At 40.9% G+C, this 15,274-nt stretch overlaps 1 protein-coding gene across 1 annotated transcript in view; it reads left to right on the top strand.

Moving 5' to 3' along the window:
• STT3B (STT3B, catalytic subunit of the oligosaccharyltransferase complex) overlaps nucleotides 1-15,274 on the top strand; it is a 136,070-nt gene that overhangs the window by 51,724 nt on the left and 69,072 nt on the right. The window contains exon 2 of the mRNA XM_018563761.1: nucleotides 3,519-3,627. The gene's annotated coding sequence lies outside the window, so the exon portion shown is untranslated. The remainder of the gene's footprint in view (nucleotides 1-3,518; nucleotides 3,628-15,274) is intronic.

The raw sequence follows: 15,274 nt of genomic DNA, 5'->3' as shown, positions 1-15,274 counted from the left end.
CCGCTCTGATCCGCCAGCCCTGACTGTAGGAATGGGTGGGGGGGGGGGGGGGGGGTTCGCTATCTTGTAAAGGTCTAATGGGAACTGCTGTGTATTAGTGTTGATAATAAAATGGGTATCTGCTTTCTATTCTCCTAGCCATCTGCAGAACTTGCTCCTATATAATTAAAGGGTCACTGAATTGTAGCTAGTCATAACTGATGTTTTGCTAAGATATGTGAGACCTTTCATTAAGGTGCTGCCTCTGTTGGTGTAAGGTGCTTTATGATGGCAAATTTTCTGTTTTGTTATTTGCATTATCCTAGCAAGATTGTAAATCTGCTTTCTGTTGACGCACATTTTTTCTTTATGATCTGTGTTTTGAATCAGCCCTTTATATCTAAATGGGTTACGTATACGGAAATGTTGTACTCCTCTTTTTTTTTAAATGTTTTATGGCATTCACTTAGAAATTAGCATCATAGCATAGAATACATTAGCGGTATATTTTACAGCTATGCTGTCTTACTTCGTATATCTGCATCATGGGTTAGCATAGGTATCTGAAAGGGACGTTGCAGTATACAGTTGTTTATATAATGAAATTTCTGTAAAAACAGATTTCTTGCTTATTCTTACATTTCCAATGAGTTCAGTCTATCTGACGCATACGTGTGTCCTAACCACAGGTTCAAACGTATGATGCCACTTACTTGGTATTTGCCAGAGTTCATGCAGATTGCGGCACATTAATGGCACACATTACTCCTAAACATTGTCATTGTAACTGCAGTGACATTGTACAGTGGTATCTCGGTTCACGAACTTAATTCGTTCCACGATTCTGGTCGTGAACCGAATCAAACTGTTATCAGACCGCAATCCCGACTAGAGGAAGGCATGACCATGTGTCAGAACAGGGAAGATGGCTGCGCTTGTGTTCGTCACCTGATGCGGAGTTCGTGAACAGAAGCAAAATTTTGCTGAACTTCCTGTTCGCGAACCGAATTGTTTGCGAACAGAAGCGTTTGTGAACGGAGGTACCACTGTAATATCACTGTTGCCATTGCAGCACTATTAGTTTGCTAATGTCATGGTCAAGCTGGAGCAATGAGATGTTGATTCTTGATGACAAGAAGTTAAAACTGTGGCAGGGACATGAAGGCATATGCAACAGGTTCTAACATTCCCCAAAAAATGTAATTCTGTCTGTCTGTCCCTATTAGTAAGATTTCCTTTTATGGTAACAAATTGAAAGTGAGGGAAATTGCTCATTAGGAGTAAAAAAAAAAAACGGACAGAGGCTATAACCCTTGTTCTGTCTAAGAGCAAAATAAATTTTGGCTGGACTCACATGGCATGCAAATGCTTACCACAGAGGAAGCCATAGATGTATGCAGCAAACCAGATGGCCTATTGCATAGTTCTTGATGAAATTTGCAAAACATGTCTGAATGTATTTGCCGGAAGCAATATCTGATCCTGGTCAGCATCCGAAAAGCATTTATCATATTGATCCGGACTAGCAGAGAACCTGGTGAAAGTGTTGTACCTGCTATCCTCCATATTCTAGATGGAAATGGGAGGAGGTGTTTAGTTTTTTCTGTTTGTCCTTGGCTATTGCAACTATACCTCTGCTGTATGATTTTCTGTATGCGGACTACAGGCAGGCTAGTAAAATTCAAACAGAAGGGATTCAAGGCCCATTCACACCTATTAGCTTTTAACACATGTCAACGCACGGCGAGTCATTTTTGCAAGGTGTTGACATACATAATCTGTTTTTTGATGCATCAGTGCACATTATAGGGCCTAATGATGACCGTGGCAAAGTGAAAATGTATGATTTGTTAATGCAAGTAAAATTTAGCCTTAAGGATTGTCCGCTCTGAGTGGGATGCGGCAGGTTTTGATTTAACCACTGAAAATATTATCTTGCTTGTTATTAGAATTAACCATTTAAAACTTTGGCTGAAAGTTAAGACCGGTACTACAGCGTGCCGGTTAATCATAGGGGATTACTGTGAAGGGTATAGTGAGAAGAGTTTGAAGGAATCAGACCACCAACAGAACCAATACGGGGCACAGTAGAGCCCGTTTTAGAATAGAAATGTTTCATTCATTCCATCACAAAGCCCAAAAATAAGAGGATTACTCGTCATTTAAAGTGACGATAAACTCAGGAGATAGCTCTTAAAAATACATTAAACTACCTTGACTATCAACAAAAATATCTTATTTGTGTATCCCTCAGCTGTAGATTCTCTGATGTAGAAATCTCTGATTTGGTGCGGACACTGTCCTTCCTTCTGGAGGGTGGCTACTTTTTCTTCCCCATGTGTGTTGTAAAGTAGCCAACGCTCCAGTGTCATCTAGGTTAGGTTCATGTCACTTTAAAGACAGTGGGCAGGCAAATCATTTTTGTCCCTATGGCTAACTGCACATCCAGAACCTCCGGTGTATAGTACAGATACAGCCGAAATATAGAGCCATTTATTTCGAGCTGCATATAGCTGTTGCAGGCCTGTTGGTCATCCTCTGTACAGTGCATGGAAACAATGTCCTCTATGGAGTAGGGCTTAAGGACCAACAAGACCTTTAGGATTAATTTGCATGGCTCTGACCACTACCTTTTTAAAATGGAGAATAATCTTATTTTTGGCATATGTTGGAATGAGACAAATGCTTTTTATTCTAAAAATGCCTCTACTGGGCATGTTGCACTTAACTAGCCACAGAATCCTCAAAACTTCACCCTTGTGATTTGGAGTTTACTTTGTCACTAAGTCTAGGTTCTCACCTAGGCGATTTTATCTTTGCAAAACACAGACTCCCATAGAAGTCAATGGGGCATGTTCACACCTTTTGCGTTGCACAGCTGAAATTGGCTTTTGCACAAGAAGGTGAAGGAGCTATTTTCAGGCCGTTGCTACGCGGTTTGGGTCCCATAGACATCTCTATGCATTGAAAAACCGCAAAATCCTGCAAACAAAATATTGTGTGAACTTAGCCTAAGAGCTCAACTTATCTCTTTGGGGCTAGCAGCTTCACATTTGGTAAACATTACACAGTTTATTTTTCTAAGACCCTTTATCATTTCGTCTTATGTTACCTATTTTTAGTTCTGCTATCAATAATTCATTGCATGGATCCAGTTGAATTGTATTTTCTTTCCAATTCCACTGGACCTATGTTTATGATCCTACTTGTGGAAGAACCGGCAAGAGAAATGAGCAGTGTATTTCATGTATAAATGTAGCGTAGTTGGAAACTTCCGTAGCAATTACATATTTATTCTGATTTTGGATAAGATCACAGTCATGGGATGGCCACATGCTGAGCCAAGCCTGAAAGTGACTGGGCATAGATTGTTATTAAGCTGTTCATTCTACACTGCAGAATACCGCAAATAGAATTGTATTCCCACTTTGTATACAATTGCATAGATTTGTCTTCATTCAGTAAATAACATATATGTTACTGAGAATATGGTTTTATTTAGTCTTGAAGGTTTAACTTATTTTTTTGTTTTTTTGCAGGTTCAACTACAGATCAACACATCATCTAGCATCTCACGGGTTTTATGAATTTTTAAATTGGTTTGACGAGCGAGCATGGTATCCATTAGGAAGAATAGTAGGTGGGACGGTAAGTGTCTTAGTTTTAGAATTGTATTGAATAAAGACATTATGTATATTTAAAAAAAACAAAACATACTTCCTTATACATTCAGACTCACTTTTTACTAACAGGGTATACAGCAGGTACCATAAGGTGTGTATATAACACATGGTAATGCAATTTCAAAAGTCATTTTAAAGTGCAATTGAAGCCAAAACGTTTTAAAATTTATTTTAAGATTTTAGATGGTGTGGAGAGGGATTAGAACATCTGTCAGGTTTTTATTGCAGTCTGTGTCCCCAATAGATCCGCCCTCTTTGTGCTGCTGACTGTTGACACTAAAAGCAAAAGAAAATCCCAAATTTTGGTTTGTCAGAACAGCAATAGATGTGAAATCATCACAAGGGGATAGTTCTGGTGACCTGGCTGACCACAAGGGATTTCCCTCTCTTTAGAGGGATTTGTTCTTGCTGTTGTGGCAGGAAGTAAAGGGAACTCTTCCTAATAGAACACGATTGATTAAAAAAAAATTAGCTTTAGTTCTGTTCTAGGTCTTTAATTATGTTTAAATCTGCAGTTTCATTCAGATGCCCAGTGATCCTACCATTTAAGGTCCTTGTTCAGGCAATCCCTTTTTTAGGATGACAACACTCTCTTCCTGTCTCCCAATTGGGGGTCTAAATCTGGCACTTTCAACATACATTTTGCAAGAGTGATCCACTGTTGTCACCATCATGAAATCCACCTAATAGAAGTGCATTGCAACCGGTGCAATGGCAAATACATATTGACAAAGTGTCTGCAGGAGACCAACAGCACTGATATGCAGCACATCAATACTAGTCATCTCTTTTTTTTTTTTTTTTTTAATGAGGTAAAAAACCCCAGTGCGTAGTGGTTAGCATTTGTGCTTTGCAGTACTGGGGGTCCCCAGTTCAAATCCCAGTCAAGACACTATTTGCAAGCAGTTTGCATGTCCTCCCAGTGCTTGCGTAGGTTTCCTCCGAGTACTCCGGTTTCCCGTCAGTCCAAAGACATTCTTTTGGGTTAATGGGCCCTGTATGTATGCATGTGAGATAGGAGCCTCAGACTGTAAGGGCAGGGACTGATGTGAATGTGCAGCTATGTAAAGTGGTGTGTAAAATGATTATACAGGATTTATATAACGCCTACAGTTTGCGCAGCGCTTTACAATATAAGGAGGGCATTACAGTTACAATACAAATCAAGTCTTGATCTTAAGGAGGGCCCTGGTGTTGAGAGCTTACAAGCTAAAAATTGTCGGCATTATATAAATACCTGTATTTAGGGATGCACTGATACCGTTTAGTATCGGTATTGGTGCTGATATCGGTATTAGTGCTGATACCGGGTATTTGGGCGAGTACTCGTACTCTCACAAATGTTCCAATACTGGAACTTCCAGTCAGAGGGAACATGGAGCCAGCTTCCCAGTCAATCAGGCAGCCGGGTGGCAGGTAATGGCTCGGCTTCCTGATTAGCCGGGAAGCTGGCTCAATGCTGATTTGGCTGGGAAGCCGACTTCCCAGCCAATCAGCATGAAGCTGGCTTCCCCGGGCAATCGAGTACCAGTATCGGTACTCTGTATCGGCGAGTACTGAAAGATAAATATCTGTACTTGATACTGAAAAACCGGTATTGGTGCATCCCCACTACCTTCAATTAAAAAGCCATTCAGTTAGGATTTTTTATTTCCCTCAACCATGTGCCCTTGCCTTCAAGATACAAGTCCTTTTGAAATTGCTATTCAAGTACTGGCTTTCTGAAAGTAAATATTTTCATTGAGTTTGGCCTGTCCACCACATGGCAAGGCTCACTCCTAGCTAATGGGACTACATATATGAGGAGTTGGGAAGAGTTCCATGTATGCAGTGGAACGGAAATGCACTTCAAATCTGGCCGTGTTGTTTGTACCTTAATCCAGAAAGTGCCAGGTTTTTGATGGGGCACTAATGTTGGATATCGTAAGGTCTATATACACCCTACATTTGATTGGAGCTACTCGGCTCAGAAAGCTTACCAAACAAAGAATTGCAGCCTCTCAAATGTCAAACTAGCCAAAAAGGTGCACTTGGGCAGAGGTTATGTAAATACAATACCAATATCCCACTGGACCCTGTAAGGTGTGGTCCTGAATTCTTAACTGTCAGAGCTCCCAACTATGGGACATAGTCTATTGCAATGCATAGATTGAGTTCAGACTTACCTGGAGGCAGGTGCTGACTAGCTGAAGAGTGTACGTGGGAATTTTTGTATTTCACATTTGCATTCAACTGTATCTTAAAAGAGAATGTTTAATGTATTCATGATTTAGCTGTATGTAGGACTGTTGGCTAACAAAAATAACTCGTGCTGCGTTTCCAAGACGAATGATTATTCCCATGCAGGAGAAATTCCAGGCAGCTACAAAATATAACCGGTGCCTATATTTTCGGAGGCCTTTGCTATGTTTTTATGTTAAAGTGGTACTTTAGGCAAAGCGCTAAATACATGGTTACATTGCATTGGTCTACTGTTGTAATTACCAAAGGATTTGTCATTTTGGCCAGCCACACCCCTGCTAGTCATTGAGATCACTGTGCCGCTTCCACATTTGCAGCCAACCTGGGATAACACCTGCTTTTATATTGGGTGTTTCCATTTGCAAAAGAATGAGTGGACAAACAGCGCTCTCAAAAGGATTGGAGCTACGTAGTATGCTGCCCTGAAAAACAGTGGGAGGACCCGTGCTTGCCGAAAAACTCACAGCAGGGCACAAAACTGGTAGGGTGGATGATTAAACATTAATTTAGCTGGCCGGCGACTGCCCGGTCGACCTGTCAGCTAAATTAGGACCCCACTTGGAGCTCCTCCCATCGGACCAGCGCTGACTCGCCGCTGCTCTCCCGAACAGCAGCTGGAAGGTAAGGGGGGGGAATAGCGCAAGCTTCGACGCTATGTATCGGGGCATTTTGACAAGTGTTTGTCAAAGTGCCCTGTATCGGTCCTGATACCTATGCTAGTACCGGTATCGAGACATCCCTACTCATGACTTTTTTTACACGCTCTTTTCTGCAAACTTTTTTTAAAACAAAATGTTTCTCCTATGTGATGTTAGGGAGTTATCTAAGGAGTTTATGCTTAGCTTGACTAACCCTGTCTGTGCAATGCAGGTAGATCTCATTATCAGTGTAATCTAGATTTGAACAGAGTCTGTCCTAACAAAGGGTTAAAGATCTCAGGGCTTGTGTTCCTCAATGTATGTAATGAGGTGAACCTGACTCTGTCCCCTCTTTATCCGTCTTCACTTTTAAATTGTTCAGGATAGCTTGCCGTCTGCCCAAAGAAACCAAAATAAAGAGTGATTATGAAGATGTCTATTGAGCAGGCTGGAGATAGAGGTGAAGAAGGAAGCTGCATTCCTGAGACGTGCTGTGATTCAAACTAAACGTGTTTGTTTTAACTAACGAACAGCTTTGTGGCTCACAGCCTTCCTGCCATATTTCTTTTTGTTCCTTTCACAGTGCATTGCTATGAAACTAGAAACTAGATATCGTTTCATAGGAAAGTAGTAACAGAAGATCTGGAAAACCGCCCCCCCCCCCTCTTATTTTCACCTTGTGATTTGGCCAGTGACCCGCTTCCTGTCTTAGGGAAACTACTCTAGGGGGGAGCAATGGAGCAGCAGCTTTGTCACCCTGTGGGGATGATAGGGTGACGAAGATGAACTAAAACATGTAGATGGACATATTAACATATTGAAGCTGAACTCAAGGATTGGTAAATTGCAATATATTAAATTTTTGGTTTTGGATGCACTTAAGTCCCGTCCCTAACTTCCCAGATTTGCCTGTTAATATGGCTGCAGTGATTTGCTGCGCATGAGTGAACTAGTCCTCACCTCTGTCACACTGCGTTGCCCATGAATAGCCCATGTGAGCCAACTTCCTTTCCCCATCGGTGTGCGTTTCATCTATGTAACTTGTCGCATTATATACAATATATCTATACACTCTTCTGTGTGTGACCTGCGGCATACCTCTCAATCGTAATGTAATTTGCCATTTGTTTTTCCCATAACGTCTTCCAGGACAGCATCAGGAGATGGAATCTCCTGATGCTGTCCTGGAAGACTAATGGAAATGGAGTTACCGGTAAGTACTAACTCTGAATTTTTATCCTTTGAAATATTCAAGAAACAAGCACACTCACGCACACGCACTCACACACACGTCATTGCATGTCACCACATTTTTGCCGTACCGTATGTACCTAAAATACATGCAACATTTCCCGTATTCTGACTCTCTTGTGTCCGAATAAAGTACAGCTGCTTTTTGGTGGAAAGGAAGTAGCTATACCAGAGAGCTAAATCAGCATTCATGCATATAATAAATGGACATTCCAAGTAGCACTACAGAAAATATCCATTTAAAAAAATCTGCAACAGTGAAGCAGTTACATTAGCTTGCTTGTGTTTTATTTCTACAAAATTCTCCAAGTTCTATCCTGGGAGATTTCTAAAGGAAGTTAAAATGAAGATGGAACAGTGTTTTTTTACACTGCCTGAACATCCACCTCTGGTTTCATTGTTGTCAGACTTGTCTTAATCCTTGTATGCTTATTTAGATATCAGTATAGTATTTAGTGATATCTAGCAAAATTGTGCATGGAATGAAATGGCAAATTTTGTAGTATAGATGGAACCAAACAGTAGACATGTGGATTTGGACGAACTTGCTGAATCATGAAATTCTGTTGGTGCAGCAGCTGGTTCAGATCTGTAATAAATTATTATATGCACGAATATTCGAAAAATATATTCTGGCATATATTTGTTTTGTATGGGCACTGCCATCTTGCTGCGTCCAAGATGGTGGCACCCATGCATGCATATGACGTTACCCGTATGTCATGCACCCCGCCTCCAAGGTGGTGGCAAACATGCGCAGAATGTGCTGGGGTGATGCAGCAGTGCCGTCCGTCCGTTTTTCTACTACGGGCGGACGGCAAGAGGTTAATTGTGCGCTTTTGGTTTTGGAGGCCTCGAACCTAACGGCATAATTTAGTTTTATCAAACAAAATGAATGAAAAGGTTTTTCCCTTTTCATTCGTTTCGTCCAAAACACATGTCTATGCTGTGCACATGTCTACAATACAATGTACTATAGTCCAGCATAGGAGAACTCGAAGGAGCTAGTGATCCTGTTTGGGATTTTAGTGCAACAGAGACACTTGTTATTATTATCTTTAAGAAAAACTCCGAGCAAAAGTGTTCTTAACCATTGCAATGGGGCTAACCCCACTCTGCAAGGGTTCAGTGCTTAAAAAAATAAAAAAAGGTATACTCACTGTATTTCTGGAAGATCAACAAATATTATTTTTCCTGTTCTTGCATTGTTTTTAAATGGCTAAAACATAGGGGGAGATGTGCTTGTATAGCAGAAATTTACTAAATGTGTTTTGTAATCCCCCCTTCCCAAACATAATCTGGTGGGCTGGTGACAAGCATTGACCAGTCAAATATATCCTTTTCAAAATACATTGAGGGGGATTTATCAAAATTGGGGGCAGCTGTACATGGCAACCAATCGGCTTCTCTCATTTTCAAATCTAAACTGAACAGAGAAGCTGATTGGTTGCACTGGGCAACTGCTCCAGAGTTTGTCCAGTTTTGATAAATTCCCCCCTTCGTGTTTCCCCAGAATGAACTAGCATCTATTTGGGACTTTTTCTTTAACTTTTGCAGTCAAATTTAAGAAAACCCCACAATGTTATGTGTTCCTATGCATGTAGCATACCTAAAAGAAAAAAATAAGAAAATTTAATTATAAAAACCTTTTCCTTTTTAGATGTCTCTGTGTAGCAGGCATGGATCTTTCTCTGTACAATTTGAAAGTGACTGGAAACTCTGTCCCTATAGAAAGATTAGGCAGACTCTGAACTTGTATTCTCAAATCACAGCGCTAACAAACTGATACTGGTCCCTATGTGATGCACTCTAAACCGATTGATGCACGTGATAATAACCATGAAAGTGATAAATAGTAATGGTGTGAAAGACCCATTAAAAAAAAGAACACACACAGCATTTTAAATTCAATCCCAATCTTTCTCCAATCTTCAGAACTTTTCCGAGGATTCCATCAGTGATAGTGATTCCCAACATGCCCCTTCAGATAAGGCACTCACCGGAACCAATGTTACCGGTATCATTGAAATATCTGTGTTGAAATGGTGACTCTTTCAATATTTCCTCATAAACAGGACAGTTAAGGACATCATGGCATAAAACCATTTCTTAAATAAATGATTGAAAAACGAGTGCACTTACGTTTAAAGTAGGATACATCTGCATAAAAAATCTCCCACAAATTCCAAGGTGGTACTTCACTCAGCAGTCCAAACATAAAAAAAGGTCCGCAGCAGACTCCGCCCAACACGCGTGTCATCTCCTCCGGACTTTTTCAAGAACTTCCTCTGTATCATATAAGGCTTCTAGATCTTTAACCGTTTGTTACAGACTGTGTTCAAATCTGGTTTATAGCTGTTAATAAGATCTGCTAGCACAGTACAGACGGGATTAATTAGGGTAAAGATGTATTCCCCATCCAGAGGAAAATTCAGTTTTGGAGTAAAGCTTTTTCATTCAGAAAAGCACAGGTAAGCAACAATTTCAAATAACAAATATAAAATAAGTGATATCCCACTTTGGCAACAAAAGATGAAATACACTTTATAGAGAACTATGGGGTAACTTTTTTTTTTATCCTATAGTTCTTTTTAGGGTCACGGAGGACATATACTAACCTCCTCCCCTGACCCAAAGCTCAATTTTATATAGCGGGATATTGCCCGTTATATACTGAGAGCCCCACAGCCGTGACAGATCCTGACAATACTGCCGAGATCCACCCAGCGGGCTATGCCCATTTAGAGGAGGAGCCAGCTGTGCCCCCCCCGTCCGTCCGTTCCTTCAGTCGGTGCTGGAGTATGGGAGCGAGGAGAGGGGGAAATTCCTGCTGGTAGTGGTGACCTGACAGTCGCTGCTCTCTGGAGGGAGATGATCGGGAAGTTGAGCGAGCGATGGTATGCGTTCACTTCCGGATCTACAGAGTCAACGTATGACAGTTTCAATGTCACACGTCAGCTCTAACTATGAGGCTGTGTGATCACTCACCTCATAGTTCTCCTTTTAAATCTTCATAATGGCATGTACAATAATCTGACTTTTTTTGAGCATAATTGTCTTTTCTAGTGAGTTTGTTCTTATAATTTGCCCAAAATAAAAAGGCTTTGGCCTAGTCCAAAAATACACTGGGACTTTAAAGATTCTCTTACTAATATAAAGATCTTTAATAATGGAAATGGCAAAGAAGTTCTGTAATATGAAAGTATGGCTATGCTGTTATAGATGTCACATTGACTGACTTTTTCTGAAAGCAGCATTTTATCTTTAGAAGTAGCTTTTTTCAGTTTGAAATTAATGTATTTGGTGTCCAGTTGTAATGTGTTTTTCTATGTCTTATGCATCCCATTTTAGAAAAAGATTTCAACGTTGCTGATTTAGTTTGTGTTGGGTAATGCTCCTCTTAATATACATGGTTGGGGTACTGGGAGATAAATTTTGCATACAATTTTTTTTATGTCGCATTCATTGCTCTGAGCTCCAACGTTTGCGACAGTAGTCACCTGATGAAGTAGATAAAGCTAGTTCATTATAAAATTATTGGTGCTGCCATTACAGAGTAATGAGAATTGCTATCTTCATACCTATGCGTTGTGATAAATGATGACACCATGCTCTGCATGGTAAATTGGGTGTTTTATCACATGCTTCTAGATCACAAAGCACTTTGACAGTAGGTATCAATGGACCTGCACCAGGCGTTGTAATGTGCTTCATTTAAAAAAGTTATGGATTACGTTTTCCTTTTATTGCTGTGCATTGTGTTAAATACTTTTCACAGATGACACCTGCATCTCGCCTTGCTCAAATGCCTTTGGTATAAATTCAAAATAATGCGATGTGGACTAATTCTGGTAATTATACTAATATGTATCTTTGCATTCCAAGCCATCTCTTTGCTGCTCTTTAGTTTAGGAGTTCTAGATTTGCTGAATGACAAAGCACTTGCTTTAATGATTTGGACAGTAGACCTTAACAATGAGGCCAGCTTCACAATTTGGGGACCACTGCTCCGAAGTATCCTGGAAGAGCCTGGGGGCAATTGGCGCTCTGATATTTCTGTGCTTACAGAAGGCCTTCAACTGACAGGGATTAAAAAGCAAGGCGTCTAAAGTTGCCATCACATACCTGTTTATCCTTAGTAGTCCCTACACATATATTAACTTGCATCTTTTTTTTTTTTTTCCCTCAGCCATTATTCGTGTCCTTTTCCTAATCGTAATTACAGGTACCTGCAAATTCTTGTGCAGGTGGAAATAGCCATGAGTCTGTATTCCAACATGCTGTGACTAGACGATTTACTGACCGCTTTGGTCACACTGATGGGACTGGGTGCCAAACACCCTGGCTGACGGATGGCGATATTTATCCTTTAACACGGGTAGCATGGCAGAGCAGTGTTATCTTAACACCAGTGTGGTGTAAGATCTATGCTTCCCTATATTGGTTACCTTCAAGAGACATGGAGAAACATTGCCGCATTGCTCTGGACAATTTGTAGATTGGTTGTCGCTAAAGAATAATTAACAAAAATTAGCCAGGAAGGGGTAAATGTGTGGGTGTATTGAGCACATTAATGAACTAGTTTTTGCTCTAAGGTCTGTAGACAAATGACTTCTAAAAGTCTAAAGCTTCTTCTGCCTGAGCAATTACCCACATTAGATTTTATCATTTAAACAAGCTTTTTTTTCTGCACGTTGTCTATATGACTCTAGAGATAAAGTAAGCCTCTGCCCACCTTCAAATGTACCACCTTGTTTAATCATCCCCAGTGTATCCTTAGATAAGCAGGGTGATTTATTAAAGGAATTGAGGATGTGTACACAAAATGTGTGAAGATTTACCAATTATCCAATCGTGAAAAGGAAATCCGTGTTTACTTGTTTTTATCTGCTCAATTTTGGATACTGAAGTGTATGTTCACACCATTTACTATGCAACATTGTCAAATCTTTTACGAAATGTGCTAAAAAAAATTATTGTTTGCCTTAGGGCTGCAGCTAACGATTGTTTTGAAAATCGATTAGTTAGCCGATTATTAGGCCCCATTCACACCTGACCGTTTTGTAGCGCGTCCTACGCTCGATGAACGCTCTACAAAGCGGTCAAAAAAATAAATAGCATTGTAGTCAATGGTATCGTTCCCACCTGTCCGTATTTCCGCCCGTCCCGAACGCACTACAGAACGGCCCACGCATGAAAAGGTCCCGGAGCGTTTTTTGCTGCGTATTGGTCCGTTTTGTAGGGCGTTTTCCATTTGTATACTGCCAAGTAGCCTTTGGAATCGCGCGACTTTTTTACCGCGAATCGCGATAAAAAAACCGCGTGACGGTCGCGCGACAGACGCGCATATTACAATACGCATAGGTGTGAATGGGGCCTTAGGATCGATTTAATTGGATTTTTTTTAAAAGGCTCTGTGATGGGACTACTAGTTTGTATTGAGATTGTAGTCCATTACAGGAGCAAGCTCGGAGCGGTGGAAGTAAAAAAAATTGTGGTGTGCAATTATTATACAGCGCAATGCAGAATACCACCAGCTACAGAGGAATATAACAAATCCTAGCAATAATACATTATACAGTGCAATGCAGAATGCTAGCTTCTATATAGGAATACTTCAAATCCCAGCAATACATTAAACATACAGTGTAAAATGTATTGCTGGGATTTGTATTCCTCTATAGCTGATAGTACATTGCGCTGTATAATATACAAAGCAATGTACAATCCGCTATAGAGGAATACAAATCCCACTATCCCAGCAATACATTAATACAGCACCATGTGGGGGGAAAGTGCAGGCAGTCGCTAACTTTCTTCCCTGAGATCGGGCCTGTCTGTCGGCAGCTGCCGTTCCCCCCACGTCTGCTCAACCTTGCTTCATGGTGCCGATCGTGGGTGGATGGGCGGGCGGGCAACGGCTAGTCCGTCAGAGCTGGTTGAGGCGGGGATGTCAACGTTTTCAATCGTCGATTTTAATCGACTTAATCGATTAACTGTTGCAGCTCTAATGAGAAGCGGCGAGTCAGTGAGGGGGGGAAGGAGAGGTAGAGAGTCCGTGAGAGCTAGGTGAGGCAGGGAGCAGAGACGGCGAGTCTGTGAGAGCTGGGTGAGGCGAGCAGACCAACTAATCGATGATGGAAAACCATTGACAACGTTTTCCATCATCGATTGTAATTGACTTAGTCCATTAGCTGTTGCAGCTCTAGTTTACCTCATAATACTTTTATATGGTGGGGTCTAAAGAAAGAGGCCATTATCCTCACTATAAAGCGTCTGTAGCTCGGAGTGCCTGAGATTTATAATAGTTGACACTATGGCCTCACACACTGTCCAGGTGCGAATGTGCACAGGTAATCTCAGCCTGCATAATTGCTTGTGCATGACCCACAAATAACTGCGAGCAGTGGCAGCTGCTGTTGTGTTGTACTTCGCCACCAGTAAACGATCACATGAGTCCCGCTGAGGAATTTGTGAGACCCTTGTGATTGGCCCCATACACAGGTATGAATGGGGACTTAGGTTGACAGGCAATGGGGGGGGGGAGAATTCATCAAATCTGGAGCAGATAGAACCTGGACCTGTTGCCTTCTATCTTTAGTTTGTTCAGTTAAGCTTTGAAAAATAAAGCTAGAACTGATTGGTTGCCATGGGCAACTGTTCCGGATCCTGTCTGCTCCAGTTTTTATATATTCGCCCCATTTGTGTTTTATGTAAAGTGGACTTATACTTGGCACACCTCCAAGTAGTTATCAAGTGGGGAAACACTGGGACCCTTAATCATTTTGATTTTTCCTTGACATTGCAGGTGAAATTTTGAGTTGTATGTTGCCAGTTTTTGAGAATTGATCCATTCCTCCGTGATATAGTTGCCCTCATTGCAGTCAATCGAACCTGTCATCAACCAGTAGGGCAAATGTGCAACATTATCAGAACATGGAATAAAAAAAACTACTCCTTTCTGCCCAGAATAAAAGAGAAACCCTTATTTTGATACTCACTTGTGACTAAAATTCTCCTAGTGTCTGGCCACCAGACATACTGTGTGTATGACAGTCTATTCTTTTTAGTCTCCTGTCCTGCAGAACACCCTTTCTTTCTCCATTTCAATAACATAAGGGTAAGTATTCTTTAGTGCAGCAGGGGAGAATTTGGGATACATTTATTTATCACTTGCCCCTCCCTTTTAGATTGTAAGACCTCACGGGCAGGGCCCTCCTTACCATCTTGTATTGTGATTGTAATGTCTGCCTTGTATTGTAAAGCGCTGCACAAACTGTTGGCGCTAAGTAAATCCTGTATAATAACATATTTTGGGATTGAAGTGCAGCAGACGCAACTTTGTCAGCACATTATAGGAAGTTAGGAGCTTGCTGGATTCCTGGCAGGATCACCAGGTTTTTTTCTGTACTGCAGTATTTTTAAATAGATGAAACTTGGAGAAATTTGCATGTATTGTACTTCTTTTTTTTTTTTTTTTTT

This window comes from Nanorana parkeri, unplaced genomic scaffold, assembly GCF_000935625.1.
Source record: "Nanorana parkeri isolate BGI_ZX_2015 unplaced genomic scaffold, ASM93562v1 scaffold692, whole genome shotgun sequence".
Classification (NCBI taxonomy): domain Eukaryota; kingdom Metazoa; phylum Chordata; class Amphibia; order Anura; family Dicroglossidae; genus Nanorana; species Nanorana parkeri.
Note: the sequence above shows the minus strand (reverse complement) of the source record. Positions and strands in the feature narration are given on the sequence as shown.